Below are 24,221 nucleotides of genomic sequence, written 5' to 3' on the forward strand. Positions count from 1 at the left end.
GTTCTCTGTTCACTGTGCTTAGTGCATATTAGTCAATAGATACTCCTTGATCACTTAGTATATAAACCCCTGTTACAAAAGAAAACGGGAAATAATCCCTATAAAATCACGTAGACAAGATTTCTAACTTCAAACTCTAATTCTACCATGGCCTCTTGCCTAGTTATCAATAAGTACCCCAATACAGACTTTCGTACTGTCATATATGTGTAAATAAATGTTCATAACATTTAAATTATTTTTTTTATTTTACCACTCAGACTGCATCCTCTCCCTCTACCCTTTCCAGAGGAAAGTGAGAACAATCATCAATGGCCAAAGGTAGTCGCAGAAGTGACACCTTGAGCCGACTTCATGCTCAGGAGAGGACGCTCTAGCTCCTTCTCATGGCTTTGGGTGCTCTACATGATCAGAGATACTTCTCTATCATATACTATAGAAATGATCTCTGAAAGTAGAGTCTTGCATTTAAATTCTTATTCTTAGACTCTTGCTCTTCCACATTGTTAGATGTGCCAAGCTCTTCATTGCCTATGGAATGAAAAATCCCTTACTTTTCACGGTAAGTTCTGGCCAACATCTTGCCAGTTCTACAAATATTTGCTTAGTGGTTTTGTGAAGGCAAGACTCTCTTTACATGGCATATTTTTCAGGCATCTAAGGTGGTACTATTTGTAAGTTTTTGTGTAGAAACATACAGATAGTGCAGCTGGAGAGGTGACTCAAGTGGTATAGCATTTGTCTTGCATGTACTAACCTAGGACGGTCAGGAGTTCAATCCCCCGACATCCTATATGGTCCCCCAAGCCAGGAGTGATTTCTGAGTGCATAGCCAGAAGTAACCCCTGAGCATCACTGGGTGCCCTCCCCAAGAAAAAAGCAAAAAGAAGAGAAACATACAGGTATTAATTTTGATCTCTGGGACTGAAAATATAGTTTAATCAGTACAGTAATGTTTTGTATGCAAGAGACCCGAGTTTAACCCCTGTACTATATACACACTAAGCTTTGCTGGTGTGCCTTAAATCAATCATTAACCCACATCATTTTATTCTTACTTGTTATATGAAAGCCTGAAGACCTAAAAATAAAATCAAAATTTGTTCATAACAAATCTTGAATCCACCCTGAGGTAGAACTGGGATTTTATTTCAGAAATGGTGTGCCAAGTTTCTAAGCATTTATTGTAATTTATGTTTCATGGACCAGTAATCATCTCTTACTCCTGAAAACATTATGGAATGACACACTCCAGTTCTGGTTAGGGCCAAGGAAATTAAAGTAATTATGATGTAAACATGTTGGTACTTATATTAATGCTTGTTAGAATATGCAGCCTACATGAGAATTGACATAGATCTTTACTAAGTGAGTTCTCATTAGAAATAAGCTGAAAAGGCAAGGATATTAGAAAATTTGTGAGAATAACAATTTGGAAATGAAAATTGTAAAGATTTAGCATTAAAAGAAGGAAAGGAAGTGTCTCTTTCATTTTCTCCCAGAATACTAAGGAAAAATTTAGTTCTTTATCTATCGGAAATTGGCAGCATTGATGTCCTCTGTCAAGGTTCTTCCACCAGAAGCTAAAAGAAAGAAAATAAGTGAAAATCTTTTCCAGTACTGGAATATGGGCTATATGATATGGAGAGAAGTATGTTTGCTTTCTTCTGTTGTATGAGAAATTATAATACTGACATATGAGACGGCATGGGTATATGGTGGAACAGAGGGCCACACACATGTGAGATTTAAAAGGGATTCATACTACTATTTACCACTTGCTGCTCTAAAAACTTCTGTCTTCTTGCTGAGAATAGTGAAAATTAGCAACTTCAACCTCCTTTTTAATTTAATCGTACTAATAATTTAGATGTAGGTTTATGAGTGTATGTGAATACAATATAGTATATAATTAATATAGAGATATAATATATAATATAATTAATATATAGACACACGTGAAATTTAATCTAATTATACATTTAATGAGTATTCATAATTAATTATTAATTAGAGCAAAGATAAGTATAACATATTAGAGTTATAATGATAAACAAGTTTCTATCCCAGGATCTTTAGCAGCTCAGACTTCTCAATATATTTTATAAGGCCTAGAAGATATTTTCTTATTTTTATATGTATTTAAAAATATCATTTTTACCTTTGCCGTGCATTGTGATAGATATTAGAGATAAGGGTAGAAAAAATATTCCCCCTACCTCCTTGCAATGGTCAAAGGGACACCTGATTGTTTATGTTTCTCTTAGCAGCTTTTAGTCAGGGACAAAGCAAATGGCACTTTGTTTGTCTGGCTTCATGTTTCAATCAGTGATGAAAAAAGAAGAAAAAAGAGGAAAAGAAACAGAATAAAAAAAACTTGACTTTGTTAATGTACCTTCCGATCTCACTTGTGTATGAAAATTTATTATTTTATATTTGCATTTTGGGCCACACCTGGTAACACTCAGGGGTTACTCCTGGCTATGTGCTCAGAAATTGGTCCTGGATTGGGGGACTACAGGGAACTTCTGGGGATCAAACCAGGGTCAGTCCTAGGTTAGCCACATGCAAGGAAAATGCCCTACCACTTGCGCCACTGCTCTAGACTCTGTAATTCCTTTTGTTTGTTTATTTGTTTGTTTGTTTTTGGGTCATCCCCAGTGACACTCTGGGGTTACTCCTGGCTCTGAGCTCAGCATTTGCTCCTGGCAGTTTCTCAGGGGACCATATGGGATGCCAGGAATCAAATCACCATTGTTCCTGGGTTTACTTGCAAGGTAAACGCCCTACTGCTGTCCTATCTCTCTGCCCCCCTTTTTTACTTGTGTATATAAATTCTATCTAATTTACATAAATAAACTTACTACACAAATTTCATCATCTATTCTAAGGGTCCTCAAACTTTTAAATAGGGGCCAGTTCATTGTGCCTTGGTTCACTGACTAGACTATTGTAAAAAAAAAAAAAAAAAGTCTGTGAACAATAGTGGCCCTTCAGTCATCGTTTTAGGACCCCTACCTGAGACTTAGAGGAAGAGACGAGAGACAGAGAGAAGGGGAGACAGAGAGTGTGTGCACATCTCACAAATGGTCACTGTGGGCCCAGAGAGGAGTCAGCTGCTAAGAATGAAAGGCAGAGGCAGGCCTGATCAACGTCCTTGGTGTGTGACTCGCAGGCCATAGTTTGAGGCCTCCTGATCAAATAATTTTATTGATGATTTTCTTATATTTATATCAAATGTACCTTATTTGCCTAACATTTTCTTTAAGTTGACTTACTTTGAAATTTAGGTTTGTTTTGAAAGGGAAATGGACATTCTTTATCACTACTGCCAGTAGAACAATGGAAACTCTTGTGGCCTATAATAAATGCTAGACAGCAAACTTGATAAATTAATGATACTTGAATAGTGAAGGACTACTAAGTTTTTGAATGGAGAAATTAGCAAAGCCTAGTAGAACATAGTAACTAAAATAGATTTTTTTCCCATAAAACCATTAGAATTGTTATGAGGAAAATAATATTGTCTTGGACACCTTAGTAAGCCTTACTTTCATGTCTTAAAAGTCCCTTTCATTGATTGGTTTTTTGGTATACCCAAAGATGTTCAGGGGTTATTTATTGTTCTGCATTAAGTGATCACTCTTGGCAGTGTTTGGGGGACCATATGGGATGCCAGGTATCAAACTAATGCTAGTTATATGTGAGGCAAGTGTTTTACCTGTTTTTCTATATCTCTGACTCCTTTCCTGTTTTACCAAATATAACATTTTTTATACCTGCAATAGCCATTTCATGTGGCTACTACCTAAATAAATTTTGTTGTCTCACCTACATTATAAATCGTTTTTTTTTTTTATTTGGTTGAAGATCATCTTGGAACCTCTGAGATAAATTGGTATTATTTTTGTCTTTCTCTGGAATCTTTAGCAATGACTTTCGCTGCATTTATTGTGAATACTTTTGTTTTGTTTTTCTATGTCTGATAGAATGCAGTCTTGGATCTCTTGACCACAGATTGACAACCTGGAATCCTGAAGAAGGCCAAGACTCCAGACAGTAAGACATGTATATTTGACAACTGTATTTCTTCTAAAGGTGTACATTACTAATTGAGTTAAGTTTGATCTTTTAAGATTTATTCATATTAGGCAAATATTATCCAATCTGGATTTTTATCTCATAGTAGAATTAGACATGCTTATCTAAGTAAGTGGTCAGGTTGGGTTAACTGATTAGAGTGGATTCTTGATTTAGGAAGGTCAAAATTTAAATTTTATTATCATTTACATACCTTTTGACTGTTTAGAAAGAAACAGAAAGTGAGATCGAAGCTGTATAATAAAGGAACTTCAAGCATACATTTTTGAATCATAATCTAGGCCCCCTACTTTTTAAAGACATGCTAGAAATGTTTTTGGGTGTTTCCAAATATAAATTAATGTAGTTTATATTATTTCTGTAACAAAATTTATATGTTGCATTGGCTTCACTTGGAAAACAATTAATAGCAGGTTGAAATTTTGGTGTGGAGAGATGGAAATACTTCTGAGTTTGAACTATTAGCAAGAATGGAAATAACAAACTACCAAAAAAGACCAAGCTAACTTGGATAAGCTAACTGGATAAGTTCGAAAGGAAGATCAGGGTAGACAGCAGTATAATTCCAACAGTATAAATGGCATAAAATGAGGACAAATACCACCATAATCATGAACTTTTATAACCATGAACCTCCATAAGGTTTATATGACATAGCTATGAATTTTCCTAAGACTGTGTTTAAATGATTGCTGACTTCCAATGCTTTTAATTATGACATTTCTTAGATGTCTCTATTGATAAATTTGGTCTTCAAAATAAAAACAACTATGATTCCCCTGAGAAAAATATGAGGCTTTCTGCTTTATGATTCCATTCTTCCAAGCATTTTTTCTTTTTTCTCATAGTACTTGTTGATTAATTCCCTATATATGATCATACTTAGTTTAGTATCTCTATTGTTATGCTCAAACATTTATGTGCACTTTGATTATGAGAGGCTACAACAGTTAATTCTTCTTAAAAAGTAGGTCTCCGATTTTGAAGCTGGTGAGTGCCTGCATTGTGGGGCCGCGGAATCGCTTTGCCCTGCCCTGCCTTTGTTCACTCTGAGGACTTCGGGGAAAACTCCTATCTCTGTCTGCCTGAAACTGTGCTTCTGAACTTCCGAAGGTTTCCTCAGGGGCCTAGGGAGCGCACCCCCAAAAACACTGCATTCTGAAGCTGGTGAGTGCCTGCATTGTGGGGCCGCGGAATCGCTTTGCCCTGCCCTGCCTTTGTTTACTCTGAGGACTCCGGGGAAAACTCCTATCTCTGTCTGCCTGAAACTGTGCTTCTGAACTTCCGAAGGTTTCCTCAGGGGCCTAGGGAGCGCACCCCCAAAAACACTGCATTTTGAAGCTGGTGAGTGCCTGCATTGTGGGGCCGCGGAATCGCTTTGCCCTGCCCTGCCTTTGTTCACTCTGAGGACTTCGGGGAAAACTCCTATCTCTGTCTGCCTGAAACTGTGCTTCTGAACTTCCGAAGGTTTCCTCAGGGGCCTAGGGAGCGCACCCCCAAAAACACTGCATTCTGAAGCTGGTGAGTGCCTGCATTGTGGGGCCGCAGAATCGCTTTGCCCTGCCCTGCCTTTGTTTACTCTGAGGACTTCGGGGAAAACTCCTATCTCTGTCTGCCTGAAACTGTGCTTCTGAACTTCCGAAGGTTTCCTCAGGGGCCTAGGGAGCGCACCCCCAAAAACACTGCATTTTGAAGCTGGTGAGTGCCTGCATTGTGGGGCCGCGGAATCGCTTTGCCCTGCCCTGCCTTTGTTCACTCTGAGGACTTCGGGGAAAACTCCTATCTCTGTCTGCCTGAAACTGTGCTTCTGAACTTCCGAAGGTTTCCTCAGGGGCCTAGGGAGCGCACCCCCAAAAACACTGCATTCTGAAGCTGGTGAGTGCCTGCATTGTGGGGCCGCGGAATCGCTTTGCCCTGCCCTGCCTTTGTTTACTCTGAGGACTTAGGGGAAAACTCCTATCTCTGTCTGCCTGAAACTGTGCTTCTGAACTTCCGAAGGTTTCCTCAGGGGCCTAGGGAGTGCACCCCTAAAAAACTGCATTTTGAAGCTGGTGAGCAGCTGCATTCTGGGGCTGCGGGATCGCTCTACCTTGCCCTGCCTTTGTTCACTCTGAGGACTTGCAACTAGAGGCAACAGAAGCGCTCAGCCGCTTCGCTTCCCTTTGCAGCCGCGAACTCTTCCTAATCAATGAACCCCACCACAACACGCAGGAAAAAACCACACTACAAGCGTGACAATGGGGAAAACTCGCAGGCAAACACCATCCATAGAGAATGAAGACGAAAGCTCGGTTGATCTAATAAATTACAACCACCTGATTAACCTTTCAGATAAGGAGTTTAGAGTAGAAATATGGAATATGTTTGTAGACCTCAAAAAGAGCATAGATCGATCTGAAGAGAACACAAAAACAGAAATCAGAAAACTCCAAACTGAAATAACAGATCTGAAAAATACGGTTGCTCAACTGAAAACCACAATGGATAGCCTCGCCAACGGGGTATCAGCAGCTGAGGAGAGAATCGGAGTACTGGAAGATGAGATGCAGAAAAGCTCAACACAACAGAAGAAATTGGAAAAGAACATTAAGACAAACGAACAGGCAATGGAAAATGTACTCAAGGCATGCGAAGAGATGAAAATAGAAGTCTTTGATAAACTCAACAGAAACAACATAAGAATCATTGGAGTCCCAGAAACCCAGGAAGGAGATCTCCAAGAAGAATCAACTGTCAAAGACATCATCAAAGAGATACTCCCAGAGTTAAAGCCTACATGCAATCAAATACTGCATGCCCGAAGAATACCAGCTAAAAGAGACCCAAAGAAAAACACACCAAGACACATCCTCGTTACAATGACAAATCCCATAGATAGGGATAGAATACTGAAAGCAGCAAGATCAAAAAGGGAAATTACATTCAAAGGAGCATTCCCTAAGACTTACAGCAGACATGTCACAAGAAACTCTCAAGGCCAGAAGACAGTGGTTGGATATTGTGACAAGATTGAATGAAATGAATGCCTCCCCAAGAATACTGCACCCAGCCCGACTCACATTCAGGTTTGGAGGAAGAATACACAGCTTCACGGATAAACAACAGCTCAGAAACTTCACAGAAGATAAACCAGCCTTAAAGGAAAAACTGACAGGTCTACTCTAAGACAAGAGAGACCAACAAACACAGCAAACTTATCTACAAAGATGACATTAAATCCTATGACAATCATCTCCCTCAATGTCAATGGACTAAATTCACCAATTAAAAGACACAGAGTGGCAAAATGGGTCAAAAAGATGAATCCAACCTTCTGCTGCCTACAAGAAACACATCTGAATAGTCAGAACAAACATAGACTCAAAATCAAAGGTTGGAAGAAAATTATCCAAGCAAACAACACCCTGAAAAAAGCTGGGGTGGCCATATTAATATCAGATGACACCAACTTTATACTCAGAAAAGTGGTAAGGGACAAAGATGGACACTATGTACTAATCAAGGGATATGTGCAACAGGAAGAAATCAGACTATTAAACATATATGCACCCAATGAGAGACCAGCAAATTATCTAATACAATTACTGACAAATCTGAAAGAAGAAATCAATAATAACACAATCATTGTGGGAGACTTCAACACAGCCCTATCAACACTTGATAGGTCAACCAGACTGAAACCCAACAAAAACATACTAGCCCTGAAAAGTGTTATGGAAGAAAGAGGACTAGTAGATATATACAGGACACTCCATCCCAAAAAACCTGGATACACATTCTTTTCCAATGTACATGGGTCATTCTCCAGAATAGACTACATGCTGACACATAAAACATACCTCCATAAAATCAAGAGGATAGAAATCTTGCAGGCTACCTTTGCTGACCACAAGGCTCTGAAATTAGATGTGAACTACAAAGCCACACAGAAGAAAAACTTTAACAATTGGAAATTAAACACCCTGCTACTGAACAACCAGTGGGTCCGAGATGAAATCAAAAAGGAAATCAAAACTTTCCTGGAAACAAATGATAATGAAGACACAAACTGCCAGAATCTATGGGACACAGCAAAAGCAGTCCTGAGAGGAAAATTTATAGCTCTACAAGCACACATCAGGAAGGAAGAAGGAGCATACCTGAATAACTTAATGGCGCAGCTTAAACAATTAGAAAATGACCAACAGAATGAACCAAAAATAGGGAGACAGAAGGAAATAATAAAGCTGAAAGCGGAACTCAATGAAGTGGAAAACCAAAAAGCAATCCGAAAGATCAACGAAAGCAGAAGCTGGTTCTTTGAAAAAATAAACAAGATTGATAGACCATTGGCAAAACTCACAAAGAAAGAGAGAGAGAGAAATCTGATAACCCGTATCAGAAATGAAAAGGGGGAGATCACAACAGAAATTGCAGAGATCCAAAGGATAATCAGAGGCTACTTTGAGAAACTTTATGCTACAAAACATGAGAACCTAGAAGAAATGGAAAAATTCTTGGACACTTATAACCTTCCACATTTAAGTAAGGAGGATGTAGCATATCTAAACACCCCCATCACTAATGAGGAAATTGAAACTGTAATCAAACATCTACCAAAAAAGAAAAGCCCAGGCCCAGATGGTTTTCCTAATGAATTTTTTCAAATCTTTCAAGAGGAGCTACTACCAATCCTAGCCAGACTCTTCCATGAAATTGAAAAAAAGGGAACTCTCCCAAACAGCTTTTATGAAGCCAAAATTACCTTGATACCAAAACCAGACAGAGATGCTGCCAAAAAAGAAAATTACAGACCAATATCCCTGATGAATGCTGATGCAAAGATCTTCAACAAAATCCTGGCAAATAGGATCCAATGCATCATCAAGAAGATCATACACTACGACCAAGTAGGCTTCATCCCAGGAATGCAAGGATGGTTTAACATCCGTAAATCTATTAACATCATACACAACATCAACAACAAGAAAAATAAAAATCACATGATCATATCAATAGATGCAGAGAAAGCATTTGATAAGGTCCAACACCCATTCTTGATCAAAACTCTCAGCAAGATGGGAATGGAAGGAACCTTTCTCAATCTAGTTGAAGCCATCTACCACAAGCCAATGGCAAATATTATCCTCAATGGAGAAAAACTAAAAGCCTTTCCTCTAAATTCGGGTACAAGACAAGGCTGTCCTCTCTCACCACTCCTCTTCAATATAGTACTGGAAGTTCTTGCTATAGCGATCAGGCAAGAAAAAGATATCAAGGGAATTCAGATAGGAAAGGAAGAAGTCAAACTCTCATTGTTTGCAGATGATATGATACTCTACTTAGAAAACCCTAAAGACTCCACCAAAAAGCTTCTAGAAATAATAGATTCATATAGCAAGGTGGCAGGCTACAAAATCAACCTACAGAAATCAATGGCCTTTTTATACACCAATAATAATAGGGAGGAGATGGAAGTCAGGAAAGCAATCCCATTCACAATAGTGCCACACAAACTCAAATATCTTGGAGTCAACTTGACCAAAGACGTGAAGGACCTATACAAAGAAAACTATAAAGCCCTGCTCCAAGAAATAAGAGAGGACACACGGAAATGGAAACACTTACCCTGCTCATGGCTTGGCAGGATTAACATCATTAAAATGGCAATACTCCCCAAAGCATTATACAGATTTAATGCGATCCCCTTAAAAATACCCATGACATTCTTCAAAGAAGTGGATCAAACACTTATGAAGTTCATCTGGAACAATAAACATCCTCGAATAGCTAAAGCACTCCTAGGGAAAAGGAAAATGGGAGGCATTACTTTCCCCAACTTTAAACTGTACTACAAAGCAATAGTTATTAAAACAGCATGGTATTGGAATAAAGACAGACCCTCAGATCAGTGGAATAGGCTTGAGTTCTCAGAGAACATTCCCCAGGCATACAATTACCTAATTTTTGACAAAGGAGCAAGAAATCCTAAGTGGAGCAGAGAAAATCTCTTCAACAAGTGGTGCTGGCAGAACTGGTTAGCGACTTGCAAAAAAGCGAACATAGACCCCAGTTAACATCATGTACGAAGGTAAAATCCAAATGGATTAAAGACCTTGATATCAGACCAGATACCATAAGGTATATAGAACAACATGTCGGTAAAACACTCCATGACATTGAGACTAAAGGTATCTTCAAGGAGGAAACTGCACTTTCCAAACAAGTGGAAGCAGAGATTAACAGATGGGAATACATTAAACTGAAAAGCTTCTGCACCTCAAAAGAAATAGTGCCCAGGATACAAGAGTCACCCACTGAGTGGGAGAAACTATTCACCCAACATCCTTCAGATAAGGGGCTAATATCCAAAATATACAGGGCACTGACAGAACTTTACAAAAAAAAAACATCTAATCCCATCAAAAAATGGGGAAAAGAAATGAACAGACACTTTGATAAAAAAGAAATACAAATGGCCAAAAGACACATGAAAAAATGCTCCTCGTCACTAATCATCAGAGAGATGCAAATCAAAACAACGATGAGATACCACCTCACACCACAGAGATTGGCGCACATCACAAAGAATGAGAACAATCAGTGCTGGCGGGGATGTGGAGAGAAAGGAACTCTTATCCACTGCTGGTGGGAATGCCGTCTAGTACAGCCTCTATGGAAAGCGATATGGAGGTTTCTTCAAAAACTGGAAATTGAGCTCCCATTCGACCCAGCTATTCCACTCCTAGGGATATACCCTAGGAGCACAAGAATACAATACAAAAACCCCTTCCTCACACCTATATTTATTGCAGCACTATTCACAATAGCCAGGCTCTGGAAACAACCAAGATGCCCTTCAACAGACGAATGGCTAAAGAAATTGTGGTACATATACACAATGGAATATTATGCAGCCGTCAGGAGAGATGAAGTCATGAAATTTTCCTATACATGGATGTACATGGAATCTATCATGCTCAGTGAAATAAGTCAGAGGGAGAGAGAGAGACGCAGAATAGTCTCACTCATCTATGGGTCTTAAGAAAAATAAAAGTCATTTTTGTAACAATCCTCAGAGACAATTAGAGGAGAGCTGGAACACCAGCTCACTCCATGAAGCTCACCACAAGAGTGATGAGCACAGTTATAGAAATAACTACACTGAGAACTACCATAATCAAGTGAATGAATGAGGGAACTGGAAAGCCTGTCTGGAGTACTGGTGGGGGGGGGGTGGGATGGAGGGAGATTTGGGACTTTGGTGGCGGGAATGTTGCACTGGTGAAGAGGGGTGATCTTTATAGGACTGAAACCTTATCACAATCATTTATGTAATCAAGATATCCAAATAAAGAGAAAAAAAAAATCTTAAAAAAAAAGTAGGTCTCCATGAGGTGGCAGTAAAGAGCAACTGGGAGGCTGATCTATGTTAACCTTTTTTTAATTATTATTATTTAATTATAATTTTTATTTTGACCAAAGTGGATAACAAATTATTCACAGTAATATTTTAGGTACATAGTGACATTAATTCAAGACTGGGAACTATAACTACACTGAGAACTATCATAACAATGTGAATGAGTGAGGGAAGTAGAAAGCCTGTCTAGAGTACAGGCAGGAGTGGCTGGGGAGGAGGGAGATTTGGGACACTGGTGATGGAAATGATGCACTGGTGAAGGGGGGTGTTCTTTACATGACTGAAATCCAACTACAATCATATTTGTAATCAAGGTATTTAAATAAAGATATTAATAAAAAAAAAAGCTTGGGACTTGGAGGAAAGATTATCAAGGAGAACTGCTTTTACTTTGCACTTTATTTTTATCTTACAATAAAAGTACCTCTCTGAAGAGGGCATTTGACACAGTCACTAAGAAAAGTTTTGATAGTAACATCTGGGTTAAATAAGTAGGGAGAAAGGCAGGTAATTCCTGAAACATAGCAACCTCAGGTGATTAGAGTTTTGTTTGGTATATGTTTGGTATGTCCACGTATGTATACACACAGATACATACACATGTGTGAAAATATACATCTTGGAAATTAGTGGAACTGCGCAGATTAGAATTTCCCTTGTCCTGAGGCTGGAGCAATAGTATACAGTGGATAAAGAGTTTGTATTGCATGCAGCTAACCTAGATTTGAACCATGGCACCATACACAGTCCTCTGAGACCCACCAGGAGAGATCCCAGAGCAGAGAACCAAGAGTTAGCCTGAACACTGCCAGATTAAATCTTAAACAAAACCCAACCAAGTAAAAACAATTTCTTTATTCTAATTATCTAGAGTCTATTATTCCAAAACCACAGGAGCAGCTAAGGTTTGACTTTTTCTCACAATAAAAGGGTTATTTAAGGAGTGTGAAATTTAATTAGTCCAGGTTTCTTAATATTTTGTCCTAAGACACAAAAATTGGGCCACAAAGGATCACAGGGTATCATCTTTGCTAGTAGATTAATGTGGTAATCTATAATATTCTGCAGGATCCCTCAAAACTTTTATCATTTGAAGGTGCCTAAAAACTATTATATTGTTCACTTTGCTCTTAATCTTTTAAGTAGAAAGTGTGAAATAGAAGTATAAATTTTCCAATATTTCTTATTTTCAAGGAAAATTTTGTAAAAATGTACTATATAAATAGGTAGATTTGGAAGAGAGAAAGTAAAGATGCTCAAATTAGTGTCTCTACTGTTTGCCTATTGGTTTATCCAACTCAAACACAATGGACCCAGGAATATATGGGAATAATTCTTTGTTGGGGGAGGAATAAAAAGAGGTTTAATTGTTTTTATAAGGTAAAATTTGGCCACTTTAGAAAAATGAGTAATAGATTGCTTTGTTGGCTTGTTCTTTTCCAAGTTCCAGCATTTTCATCCAAAAACTATGAATGGCACTAATAAAATAAAACTGTCGACTATCAAATGAAACACAGTAGTATGTGAAGGAGGTTTGGGTGAAACAGGACTTCACATTTTTTTTCAGAATAATGATCTGATAATTAGAATTGGACTCTACAAATTAAGTTAGAAAGTCAACTCACTTTTATGTTGAATATGCTTTTGTCAAAAATTACTTGCCTGGTTGACTATTCTGCAGACATAGAGTAGATTGAAATCAATTTTACAAAAGGAGGATCTAAAATGCATTTTGGGGGGCTTATTTCGGATGTCACATTAAGATATGTTAGTAATAAAAATTACTCCTTTGTTCTCAAAGGAGTTCTCAAGTTCGTCAAAACTTACTAGAAAAGAAAGAACGTGATGGGGAGATTCAGGCAATATATCTTCTCTAGGGTCAACCAGAAAGAAAAAACGCTTTGCTAATTATATTGGTGTCCCTAGGTATTGTATACAGAACTGCAAAGAAGTTCCAGACAGCATGGTAGCTTCACACAGAGAGGTGCATGGGCCAAGAGTCACAAAGGCCAAGCTTGGAGAAAATCCACATCCCTTTCAAATCCAATAAATATGCTCCAGTCCCTTGGCATCTATTAATATAATCTGGAAGAATGAGTATCTCTAACTGCTGTCTCATCAAGTCCGTAGGAAGTAGATATATGAAATAGAGATCTGGTACAAATACTGAGATCTTTGCATCAAGTATCAACTTAAATTTTTCATGCATTGGAGAATTGGGATTAATGATCAAGAAGAAAGTTGTCATAAAATAAAACCAATTAAGAGTATCTTTGAATAGATATCATATATGTATCTCCTACTCCTGAAATTCCTTGGAGGGTAATGACTTTTTCTGATCATCAACAAGATACAGAAAACCATGAAGACACTGATAAAAAAAAAAAATATGTCGTTTATTTTTTTCTCTTTGACTCAGAAAGTCTTACTTACTTAGTAAGACTTACAAAGTCTTACTTTGGTCTCTCAAAACCTCTGTTAATGACCATTTTGTTATGGTATATTTATAATCTCATAATTCTAGTTCTTGAGTGGGAGAGGGGAAACTTTTGAACAAATTTCAGGGGTCTGGGAAGGCTGATTGTTTCCCAGCTGCTAGGAGAGGCTGAAGCCCAAGAGGGCTGTCCACAGGCTGTCTGGCAAGGATTCAAAAAGGAGGAGGAGAAATAGGAGGAGGTGGAGGACAGTGGGGAGGAAGCTTAAATCCTAGTTGTCTAGGCCCTGGAAGGTGGCTGTCTTTCCCTTTGGCTCGAGAAGCAGAATAGAAGGCCAAGCATTCTGGCTGCATTTCTGTGTGCTTGTTGTCTTGTTTATGGGATTATGGAATAAAGTGAGTGCAGAAGAAGCCAGAATACTCGCAAGACAGACTTACAACCAGGACCTGAGGAAGACAGATCTGTACCCACCACACTGCCACTTGGATCAAAATGTCTTTAGCCTGTAGACTTTCTGCTTTCAGTTTTGGAGAGGTATATCAAAAACAAATCATCTAGTAGCAATGGGACGTTTGTTCAATAGTTTAGAGAATTTAACTGTATTCCCAGTAGTATATCAACTACATTTTTATTTCTAAACATCCCAGATCTTTATTGCTCCTATCAAGGACTATATGATATTAAATCTTAAATTTATAAGTATATTACTGCAGCCAGTGTTACATGACTTCAGAGTGAACTTAAAATCATATTCTTCTCACAGAGTATCAATGAAATGCTTATGTACACAGCATTCCTTAAGTAGTTGCTGGCTTTATTAAATAGCTATGCAACTTGCTGAATACATGGAGGTACCAAGTCTTAATCATTTTGCTTCTTTAGTGTTTAGTATTTCTTTACAGCTTTTTTTAAAATATAATTGTTAGACAAAATATTGCACATATACAAATAAATAAGTGTGCCTATACTTGTTATTCTATCCCCATAATTAAGGATATAAATATATCAATTACCTTCAAAATCCATCTTATTCCTTGGTAGCATTTTTTGGTTGCTTTTGTTTTGTGATAATAATACTTAGCATGAGATCTTCTATCAACAATGTGTAAGTGCACAAATTATATGGTTGCAAATAGACTCTATTGTAAAGACATTTTTAGAACTTATTTGGTAAAAGTGTTACTTTATACCATTGAACAGTTTCCTATTTTCCCTTCTACTTCTTGCTCTGAAAAACATTTTTTTTCTTTTTCTGTAAAAAATCTATTGTAGATACCTCATCATTGTAAGCATGCAATATTATTTCTTTTCTGTAACTGTTGTCTTTCATTTAGCAAAGTATGTTCCAGTTAAGTCCATGATGTTATATTTGGTTTGTCCTTCTAATTTAGAGTGGACTGTACTCTAATTTGTGTAGTAATTACTTATCATAGGGGCAAGTTATCATAGTTGTGCTGGTAGAGGCAAAAATGTTTCTGGGGGGCTGTTCCTGATACTGATCAGTCAAGTAAGGTGGGTCTGACAAATTTAGTTGTGCAGTGCTAGGCTCTATTGTGCTCAAGGAACACAAGAGCTACACTTAAGAGTGCTAAGGGTGGGCCCGGAGATATAGCACAGCAGTGTTTGCCTTGCAAGCAGCCGATCCAGGACCAAAGGTGGTTGGTTCGAATCCTGGTGTCCCATATGGTCCCCTGTGCCTGCCAGGAGCTATTTCTGAGCAGACAGCCAGGAGTAACCCCTGAGCAACGCCGGTCTGGCCCTATACACTATTTCTTTATCCTTTAACCATCATGTTATTTTCATAGTTACTGTTACAAATACTGCTACTATGAATTAGGAGTAAAGATATCCTTTTGATATCCTGATTTAGGTTCTTTTGAATGCATATTTCATCATTAGACTATCTGAGTATATGCTAGTTCTATTTTTAATTTTTAGCATATTACAATCAATGAAACCATCCTTCTTTTTGGTTGAATATTATACAATTAATATATTAATATAGGGGCCAATAATTATTAATATATGTGCCAAATTCATCTTTGATCCCCACCCTGCCCCCTAATGGTTGTCAATTAGTTTTGTATACTAAGGTCAAGAGCTTGACATTGTTTAATATTGTCTATTCCCTTGTTTGGTCTCTATTAACTATTAGTATATAAATACATGTGCTTCTTTATTCCTTTTCAGTCTTGTATAGTTAGGTTATCTTCAGGTTTATCTACTATATACAATGATGTAATGATCTTGGAAGTGAACATATATATCGAAGATTTTTTTTTTAATGCATAATTTTTTTTTATTTAAACACCTTGATTACATACATGATTGTGTTTGGGTTTCAGTCATAAAAGGAACACCACCCATCACCAGTGCAACATTCCCATCACCCAAGTCCCAAATCTCCCTCCTCCCCACCCAACCCCCGCCTGTACCCTAAACAGGCTCTACATTTCCCTCATACATTCTCAATATTAGGACAGTTCAAAATGTAGTTATTTCTCTAACTAAACTCATCACTCTTTGTGGTGAGCTTCCTGAGGTGAGCTGGAACTTCCAGCTCTTTTCTCTTTTGTGTCTGAAAATTATTATTACAAGGGTGTCTTTCATTTTTCTTAAAACCCATAGATGAGTGAGACCATTCTGCGTTTTTCTCTCTCTCTCTGACTTATTTCACTCAGCATAATAGATTCCATGTACATCCATGTATAGGAAAATTTCATGACTTCATCTCTCCTGACAGCTGCATAATATTCCATTGTGTATATGTACCACAGTTTCTTTAGCCATTCGTCTCTTGAAGGGCATCTTGGTTGTTTCCAGAGTCTTGCTATGGTAAATAGAGCTGCAATGAATATAGGTGTAAGGAAGGGGTTTTTGTATTGTATTTTTGTGTTCCTAGGGTATATTCCTAGGAGTGGTATAGCTGGATCGTATGGGAGCTCGATTTCCAGTTTTTGGAGGAATCTCCATATCGCTTTCCATAAAGGTTGAACTAGACAGCATTCCCACCAGCAGTGGATAAGAGTTCCTTTCTCTCCACATCCCCACCAACACTGTTTATTCTCATTCTTTGTGATGTGTGCCATTCTCTGGGGTGTGAGGTGGTATCTCATCGTTGTTTTGATTTGCATCTCCCTGATGATTAGTGATGTGGAACATTTTTTCATGTGTCTTTTGGCCATGCGTATTTCTTCTTTGTCAAAGTGTCTGTTCATTTCTTCTCCCCATTTTTTGATGGGGTTAGATGTTTTTTTCTTGTAAAGTTCTGTCAGTGCCTTGTATATTTTGGAGATTAGCCCCTTATCTGATGGGTATTGGGTGAATAGTTTCTCCCACTCAGTGGGTGGCTCTTGTATCCTGGGCACTATTTCCTTTGAGGTGCAGAAGCTTCTCAGCTTAATATATTCCCATCTGTTAATCTCTGCTTTCACTTGCTTGGAGAGTGCAGTTTCCTCCTTGAAGATGCCTGTAATGTCCTGGAGTGTTTTGCCTATGTGCTGTTCTATATATCTTATGGTTTTGGGGCTGATATCGAGGTCTTTAATCCATTTGGATTTTACCTTTGTACATGATGTTAGCTGGGGGTCTAAGTTTAATTTTTTGCAAGTGGCTATCCAATTGTGCCAACACCACTTGTTGAAGAGGCTTTCCCTGCTCCATTTAGGATTTCCTGCTCCTTTATCAAAAATTAGATGGTTGTATCTCTGGGGAACATTTTCTGAGGATTCAAGCCTATTCCACTGATCTGAGGACCTATCCTTATTCCAATACCATGCTGTTTTGATAACTGTTGCTTTGTAGTACAGTTTAAAGTTGGGAAAAGTAATTCCTCCCATATTCTTTTTCCCAATGATTGCTTTAGCTATTCGAGGGTGTTTATTGTTCCAAATGAATTTCAAAAGTGTCTGATCCACTTCTTTGAAGAATGTCATGGGTATCTTTAGAGGGATCGCATTAAATCTGTATAATGCCTTGGGGAGTATTGACATTTTGATGATGTTAATCCTGCCAATCCATGAGCAGGGTATGTGTTTCCATTTCCGTGTGTCCTCTCTTATTTCTTGGAGCAGAGTTTTATAGTTTTCTTTGTATAGGTCCTTCACATATTTAGTCAAGTTGATTCCAAGATATTTGAGTTTGTGTGGTACTATTGTGAATGGGGTTGTTTTCTTAATGTCCATTTCATCCTTATTACTATTGGTATATAGAAAGGCCATTGATTTTTGTGTGTTAATTTTGTAGCCTGCCACCTTGCTATATGAGTCTATTGTTTCTAGAAGCTTTTTGATAGAGTCTTTAGGGTTTTCTAAGTAGAGTATCATGTCATCTGCAAACAGTGAGAGCTTGACTTCTTCCTTTCCTATCTGGATTCCCTTGATATCCTTTTCTTGCCTAATCGCTATAGCAAGTACTTCCAGTGCTATGTTGAATAGGAGTGGTGAGAGAGGACAGCCTTGTCTTGTGCCAGAATTTAGAGGGAAGGCTTTCAGTTTTTCTCCATTGAGGATAATATTTGCCACTGGCTTGTGGTAGATGGCCTTCACTATATTGAGAAAGGTTCCCTCCATTCCCATCTTGCTGAGAGTTTTGATCAAGAATGGGTGTTGGACCTTATCAAATGCTTTCTCTGCATCTATTGATATGATCATGTGGTTTTTATTTTTCTTGTTATTGATGTTGTGTATTATGTTGATAGATTTACGGATGTTAAACCATCCTTGCATTCCTGGGATGAAACCTACTTGATCGTAGTGGATGATCTTCTTAACGAGGCATTGAATCCTATTTGCCAGGATTTTGTTGAGGATCTTTGCATCTGCATTCATCAGTGATATTGGTCTGTAATTTTCTTTTTTGGTACCGTCTCTGTCTGGTTTAGGTATCAAGGTGATGTTGGCTTCATAAAAGCTATTTGGAAGTGTTTCTGTTTGTTCAATTTCATGAAAGAGTCTTGCCAAGATTGGCAGTAGTTCCTCTTGGAAAGTTTGATAGAATTCATTAGTGAATCCATCTGGACCTGGGCTTTTGTTTTTCGGCAGACATTTGATTACTGTTTTAATTTCATCAATGGTGATGGGGGTGTTTAGATATGCTACATCCTCTTCCTTCAACCGTGGAAGATTATAAGAGTCCAAGAATTTATCCATTTCTTCCAGGTTCTTATTTTTAGTGGCGTAGAGTTTTTCAAAGTAGTTTCTGATTACCCTTTGAATCTCTGTCATATCAGTAGTGATCTCTCCTTTTTCATTCCTGATACGAGTTATCAAGTTTCTCTCTCTCTCTTTCTTTGTTAGGTTTGCCAGTGGTCTATCAATCTTGTTTATTTTTTCAAAGAACCAACTTCTGCTTTCGTTGATCTTTCGGATTGTTTTTTGAGTTTCCACTTCGTTGATTTCTGCTCTCAGCTTTGTTATTTCCTTCTGTCTTCCTATTCTTGGGTCCTTTTGTTGAGAATTTTCTAGTTCTATTAGCTGTGTCATTAAGCTACTCAGGTAAGCTCCTTCTTCCTTCCTGATGTGTGCTTGCAAAGCTATAAATTTTCCTCTCAGTACTGCTTTTGCTGTGTCCCATAAGTTCTGAGAGTTTGTGTCTTTATTGTCATTTGTTTCCAGGAACCTTTTTTATTTCCTCCTTGATTTCATCTCGGACCCACTGGTTATTGAGCATGAGGCTGTTTAACTTCCAGGTGTTAAAGTGTTTCTTCTGAGTCCCTTTGGAGTTCACAAATAATTTCAGAGCCTTGTGGTCAGCGAAGGTAGTCTGCAAAATTTCTATCCTCTTGATCTTATGGAGGTATGTTTTATGTGCCAGCATGTAGTCTATCCTGGAGAATGTCCCATGTACATTGGAGAAGAATGTGTATCCAGGTTTCTGGGGATGGAGTGTCCTATATATATCCACTAGGCCTCTTTCTTCCATTTCTCTCCTCAGGTCTAGTATATTCTTGTTGGGTTTCAGTCTGGTTGACCTGTCCAGTGTTGACAAAGCCGTGTTAAGGTCCCCCACAATTATTGTGTTGTTGTTGATATTATTTTTCAGATTTGTCAACAGTTGTACTAAATATTTTGCTGGCCCCTCATTCGGTGCATATATGTTTAGGAGAGTGAATTCTTCCTGCTCTACGTACCCCTTGATTAATATAAAATGTCCGTCTTTGTCCCTTACAACCTTCCTGAGTATAAAGTTTGCATTATCTGATATTAGTATGGCCACTCCAGCTTTTTTATGGGTGTTGTTTGCTTAGATAACTTTTCTCCAGCCTTTTATTTTGAGTCTATGTTTGTTCTGACTATTCAGGTGCGTTTCTTGTAGGCAGCAGAAGGTTGGATTGAGTTTTTTGATCCATTTAGCCACTCTGTGTCTCTTAACTGGTGCATTTAGTCCATTGACGTTGAGAGAAAGAATTGTCCTGGGATTTAACGCCATCTTTCAAAATTTGGTGTGTCTTTTGAGTAGTCTTGTCTTAGATTAGGTCTTTCAGTTTTTCTCTTAAGACTGGTTTTGTGTCTGTGAAGTTTCTGAGCTGTTTTTTGTCTGTGAAACCATGTATTCTTCCATCAAACCGGAAAGTGTGTTTTGCTGGGTATAGTATTCTGGGTGAAGCATTCATTTCATTCAGTCTTGTCACAATATCCCACCACTGCTTTCTGGCATTGAGTGTTTCTGGTGACAGGTCTGCTGTAAATCTCAGGGAAGCTTGCTTGAACATGATTTCCCCTTTTGATCTTGCTGTTTTCAGAATTCGGTCTCTATCTGTGGGATTTGTCATTGTGACTAGGATGTGTCTTGGGGTGGTTTTTCTGGGGTCTCTTTTGGTTGGTACTCTTCGGGCATGCAGGATTTGATCACATATATTCTTTAGCTCTGGAAGTTTCTCTTTAATGATGTTCTTGACCATTGATTCTTCCTGGAAATTTTCTTCCTGGGTCTCTGGGACTCCAATGATTCTTAAGTTGTTTCTGTTGATCTTATCATAGACTTCTATTTTCGTCTGTTCCCATTCTTTGACTAATTTTTCCATTGTCTGCTCATTTGCTTTAAGTTTTTTGTCCAATCTCTCCTGCTGTATGGAATTGTTATGTATCTCATCTTCCACAGCACCAAGTCTATTCTCAGCTTCTGATACCCTGTCCCAGAGCTTATCCATTTTGTCATTCACTTCGTTTACTGACTTTTTCAGTCCTGTTAGTTGACATGTTATTTCAGTTAGGAGTTTTGTCATTTCTGCCTTCATATTTTCTTGGTTCTTATTAGTGTTCTGTTCAACTCGATCCATGGTTTCTTGGAGTCTGTTGAGCACCTTCCATATTGCTAGTCTAAAGTCCTTATCTGAGAGGTTGATTAGTTGTTCAGTCATTATCTGGTCCTCAGAATTGTCATCTTCATTCTCTATGTCTGATGCTGGCCTGCGTTGTTTCCCCATTGTCACACTTGTATTGTGGGTTTTTCTACGTGTTGTGGTGGTATTCATTGTCTATATGATGTAGGCAGCACACTCCTCTGGCTCCTCCCTTTCTGGATGGGCTGACTTGCCTCTAAGGGAGGGGAGTCCTCCGTGGATGAAGCCTCACACTGGGTCAAATCTTAGGCCCGAGCATGCAACAGAGAAGACAGTCCAGAGAGAAATGTTTGCTTCTGTGATATAGCGCCGTTCTTAGTGTGATTTTTCCTTCTTGTTGCAATGGAGTTCTTTCCTTAGAAAGAGTGCATGGCCGCGTAGCGAAGCGGAGTTTCACGCAAGAGGACAGTAGACAGACATAGACAGGTCACACTCACAGTCTTTCACAGCTGAGCCCCACTGGGCCGGTGTACTTTCGTGGATTTTCCCCGCCTGGTGTCACACACAGGGAGCCAGCTTTTGCAAAGGTTAGCCGGTTTTTATGCTCTGAAGTCCCTCCCTGAAAATGGCGTCTGGGCGAGCAAGGTTTCTGAAGGCTCTTTTTGCCCCACTCGCAAGAGTTTCACGCAAGAGGACAGTAGACAGACATAGACAGGTCACACTCACAGTCTTTCACAGCTGAGCCCCACTGGGCCGGTGTACTTTCGCGGATTTTCCCCGCCTGGTGTCACACACAGGGAGCCAGCTTTTGCAAAGGTTAGCCGGTTTTTATGCTCTCCGAAGATTTTTTTATTATTTGAGCTAACACCAGAATAGGATGACCATTTTCTATGGGATTCTAATTTTAATGGTTTGAGAAATTTTAATGCTATTTTCCTTAATGTGGTACTGATTTATATTTTTAGCACTAATGTATGAGTTTTATTCTATCTTCACATCCTCTCTAGCACTTAGTCTTTCTTTTATATCTCTCAGTGTTTTGGTTTATATTACCCTAAAATTAAGAGATGAAGAACTTCTTATATTAATCATCTCTGTCTTTTTTGGAGAAGTTATTATTTAGATCTTCTTTAATTTTATTTGTATTTTATTATAACTTAGAAAATATATTTAAAGTAGTGTCAAAATTTATGTTTTATTGTGCAAAATTAATGTACCCACCACCACCGAAATGTCCAAGAACTTCTATCACTGTTCCTATGCCACTTCTAGTTCAATTTTCATCCTCATCTCACTCTAATGTTTGGTAATTTGTTTTGTATTCTAAGGTCAAAAGTTTGTCATTTTTTGGTATATGTCTATTTCCTTGTTTGGTTTCTCTATATTCCACAAATAATGATATGGCATTTGTCCTCCTGACTTATTTTACTTATCATGCTTTGTTTGTTTGTTTGTTTGGCCACACCCGGGGACACTCAGGGGTTACTCCTGGCTATGTACTCAAAAATAGCTCCTGTCCATATGGGACATCGGGAAGCAAGCCTAGATTTGCCCAGGGTCAGCTGAATGCAAGGCAAATGCCCTACTGTTGCGCTATCGCTCTGGCCCCTTATGATGTCTTTTAAATCTTGTTTTATTGTAGTTGAATGCTAAGGATTTTTGGATATTTGAATTAATACTGCCTTGCCAAATATTTAATATGAAAATGGAGCATTATATTCAGTACAAAGATATTTTTATTATGCAAGTGTCTATCTTTGGTTATTAAGTACTTTGGTTTGACATAATATAATAACTGGTTCTTTTTGCTATTTTTCTTTCTTGCTGATGTCATCTGTCTGATGTCAAGAAATGTAATATATTGTCTGGTTTACTCCTGAGAAAATTTTTGTTTTAAAGTTGTACATATTGGTCTTAATTAATTTTGTCTAGTGCTAGTGAAGATGGTGTTGTGTTTCTGTAGTTTTTGTCTATGGTATTAAATAATGGCCCGATTTTATACACACGGTTGCACACTGTTGTCTAGTTTTCCCAAGATATATTATTGAAGAGACTTCTCTTTCTTCATTCTATACTCCTAGGGTACATTAGTTTGCATATGTATGTACTTTTATTCCTGGGCTCTCAATTTTGTTCTGATCTCTGCATGCAATTTTGATTCTAATGTCATGCAATTTTATTATAAATTAAATTATAAATTTCATTATAGTTTGATGTCAAGAAGTGTGTGAGAACACCATATTTATTAGTTTTGCTCAGGAGTACTTTTGCTATTCAATGTATTTGTAGCTCCAAATGAATTTATATTTTTGTTCTTTCTATTAAGAATTCCATTACAGTTTTGAAAGAAGTTGTATTAAATCTATATTATACATTAGGTGATATAGCCTATATATTCATTTTAATTTATGTTAATTCTTCCATTCCATACATTGGAACTTGGTATCTTTGTGTCTTCTATTTCTTTCAACAGTGTCTTATGGATTTTTCTCTATAGATCTTTCACTTCTTTACTTGAATTCATTTTAAGACACTTAATTCTATTGGACACAATCGTAGATAAAATTGTGTTCCAGATTTTCTCTTTCTGATCAGTGAGGTATGCACACACCCTTTTGAGTGCCCAAGCAAGTGATAGTATCGCTCTGAGACTCAGTAACTGAGTCAAAGGTTCATGCTTGGGCATTGTGATCTTGTGTTTCTTAGGTTTATAATGACTAGGAGCCATGAATATAACATCTAACAGTGCTTGGCCCCCAGAACTACACTGTGGTAATACAGGAAATTTTGGCATGTGTTTCAAATATGGAACCTTGGGACTTATAGAGACAAATCTTACATACTCTCTTGACAGGAAGCAGTGATTCCTAGGGGTTGCATACTTACTTGTGGAGCCCTCTTTTTATCTAGGGGACACAACCCTTAAGAGCTCAGTATAGCTATTGCTGTTGTGGCTGAGTTCAGTATTTGTTCCAGCAATGCAGCATTGCTTGGGCCTAGC

The 24,221-nt window shown here is 38.1% G+C and overlaps 1 protein-coding gene and 1 non-coding gene across 2 annotated transcripts in view; one reads left to right on the forward strand and one right to left on the reverse strand.

The window, feature by feature from the left end:
• Positions 1–251: 251 nt before the first annotated feature.
• LOC126021372 (small nucleolar RNA U3) lies at positions 252–464 on the reverse strand. The gene has a single exon (XR_007499900.1). It is a non-coding gene; the product is annotated as a small nucleolar RNA U3 (small nucleolar RNA).
• Positions 465–4,047: 3,583 nt separating this feature from the next.
• SEMA6D (semaphorin 6D) overlaps positions 4,048–24,221 on the forward strand; it is a 442,188-nt gene continuing 422,014 nt past the window's right edge. The window contains exon 1 of the mRNA XM_049782464.1: positions 4,048–4,059. The gene's annotated coding sequence lies outside the window, so the exon portion shown is untranslated. The remainder of the gene's footprint in view (positions 4,060–24,221) is intronic.

The sequence above is a fragment of the Suncus etruscus genome, chromosome 10, assembly GCF_024139225.1.
Source record: "Suncus etruscus isolate mSunEtr1 chromosome 10, mSunEtr1.pri.cur, whole genome shotgun sequence".
In the NCBI taxonomy this organism is placed as follows: Eukaryota; Metazoa; Chordata; class Mammalia; order Eulipotyphla; family Soricidae; genus Suncus; species Suncus etruscus.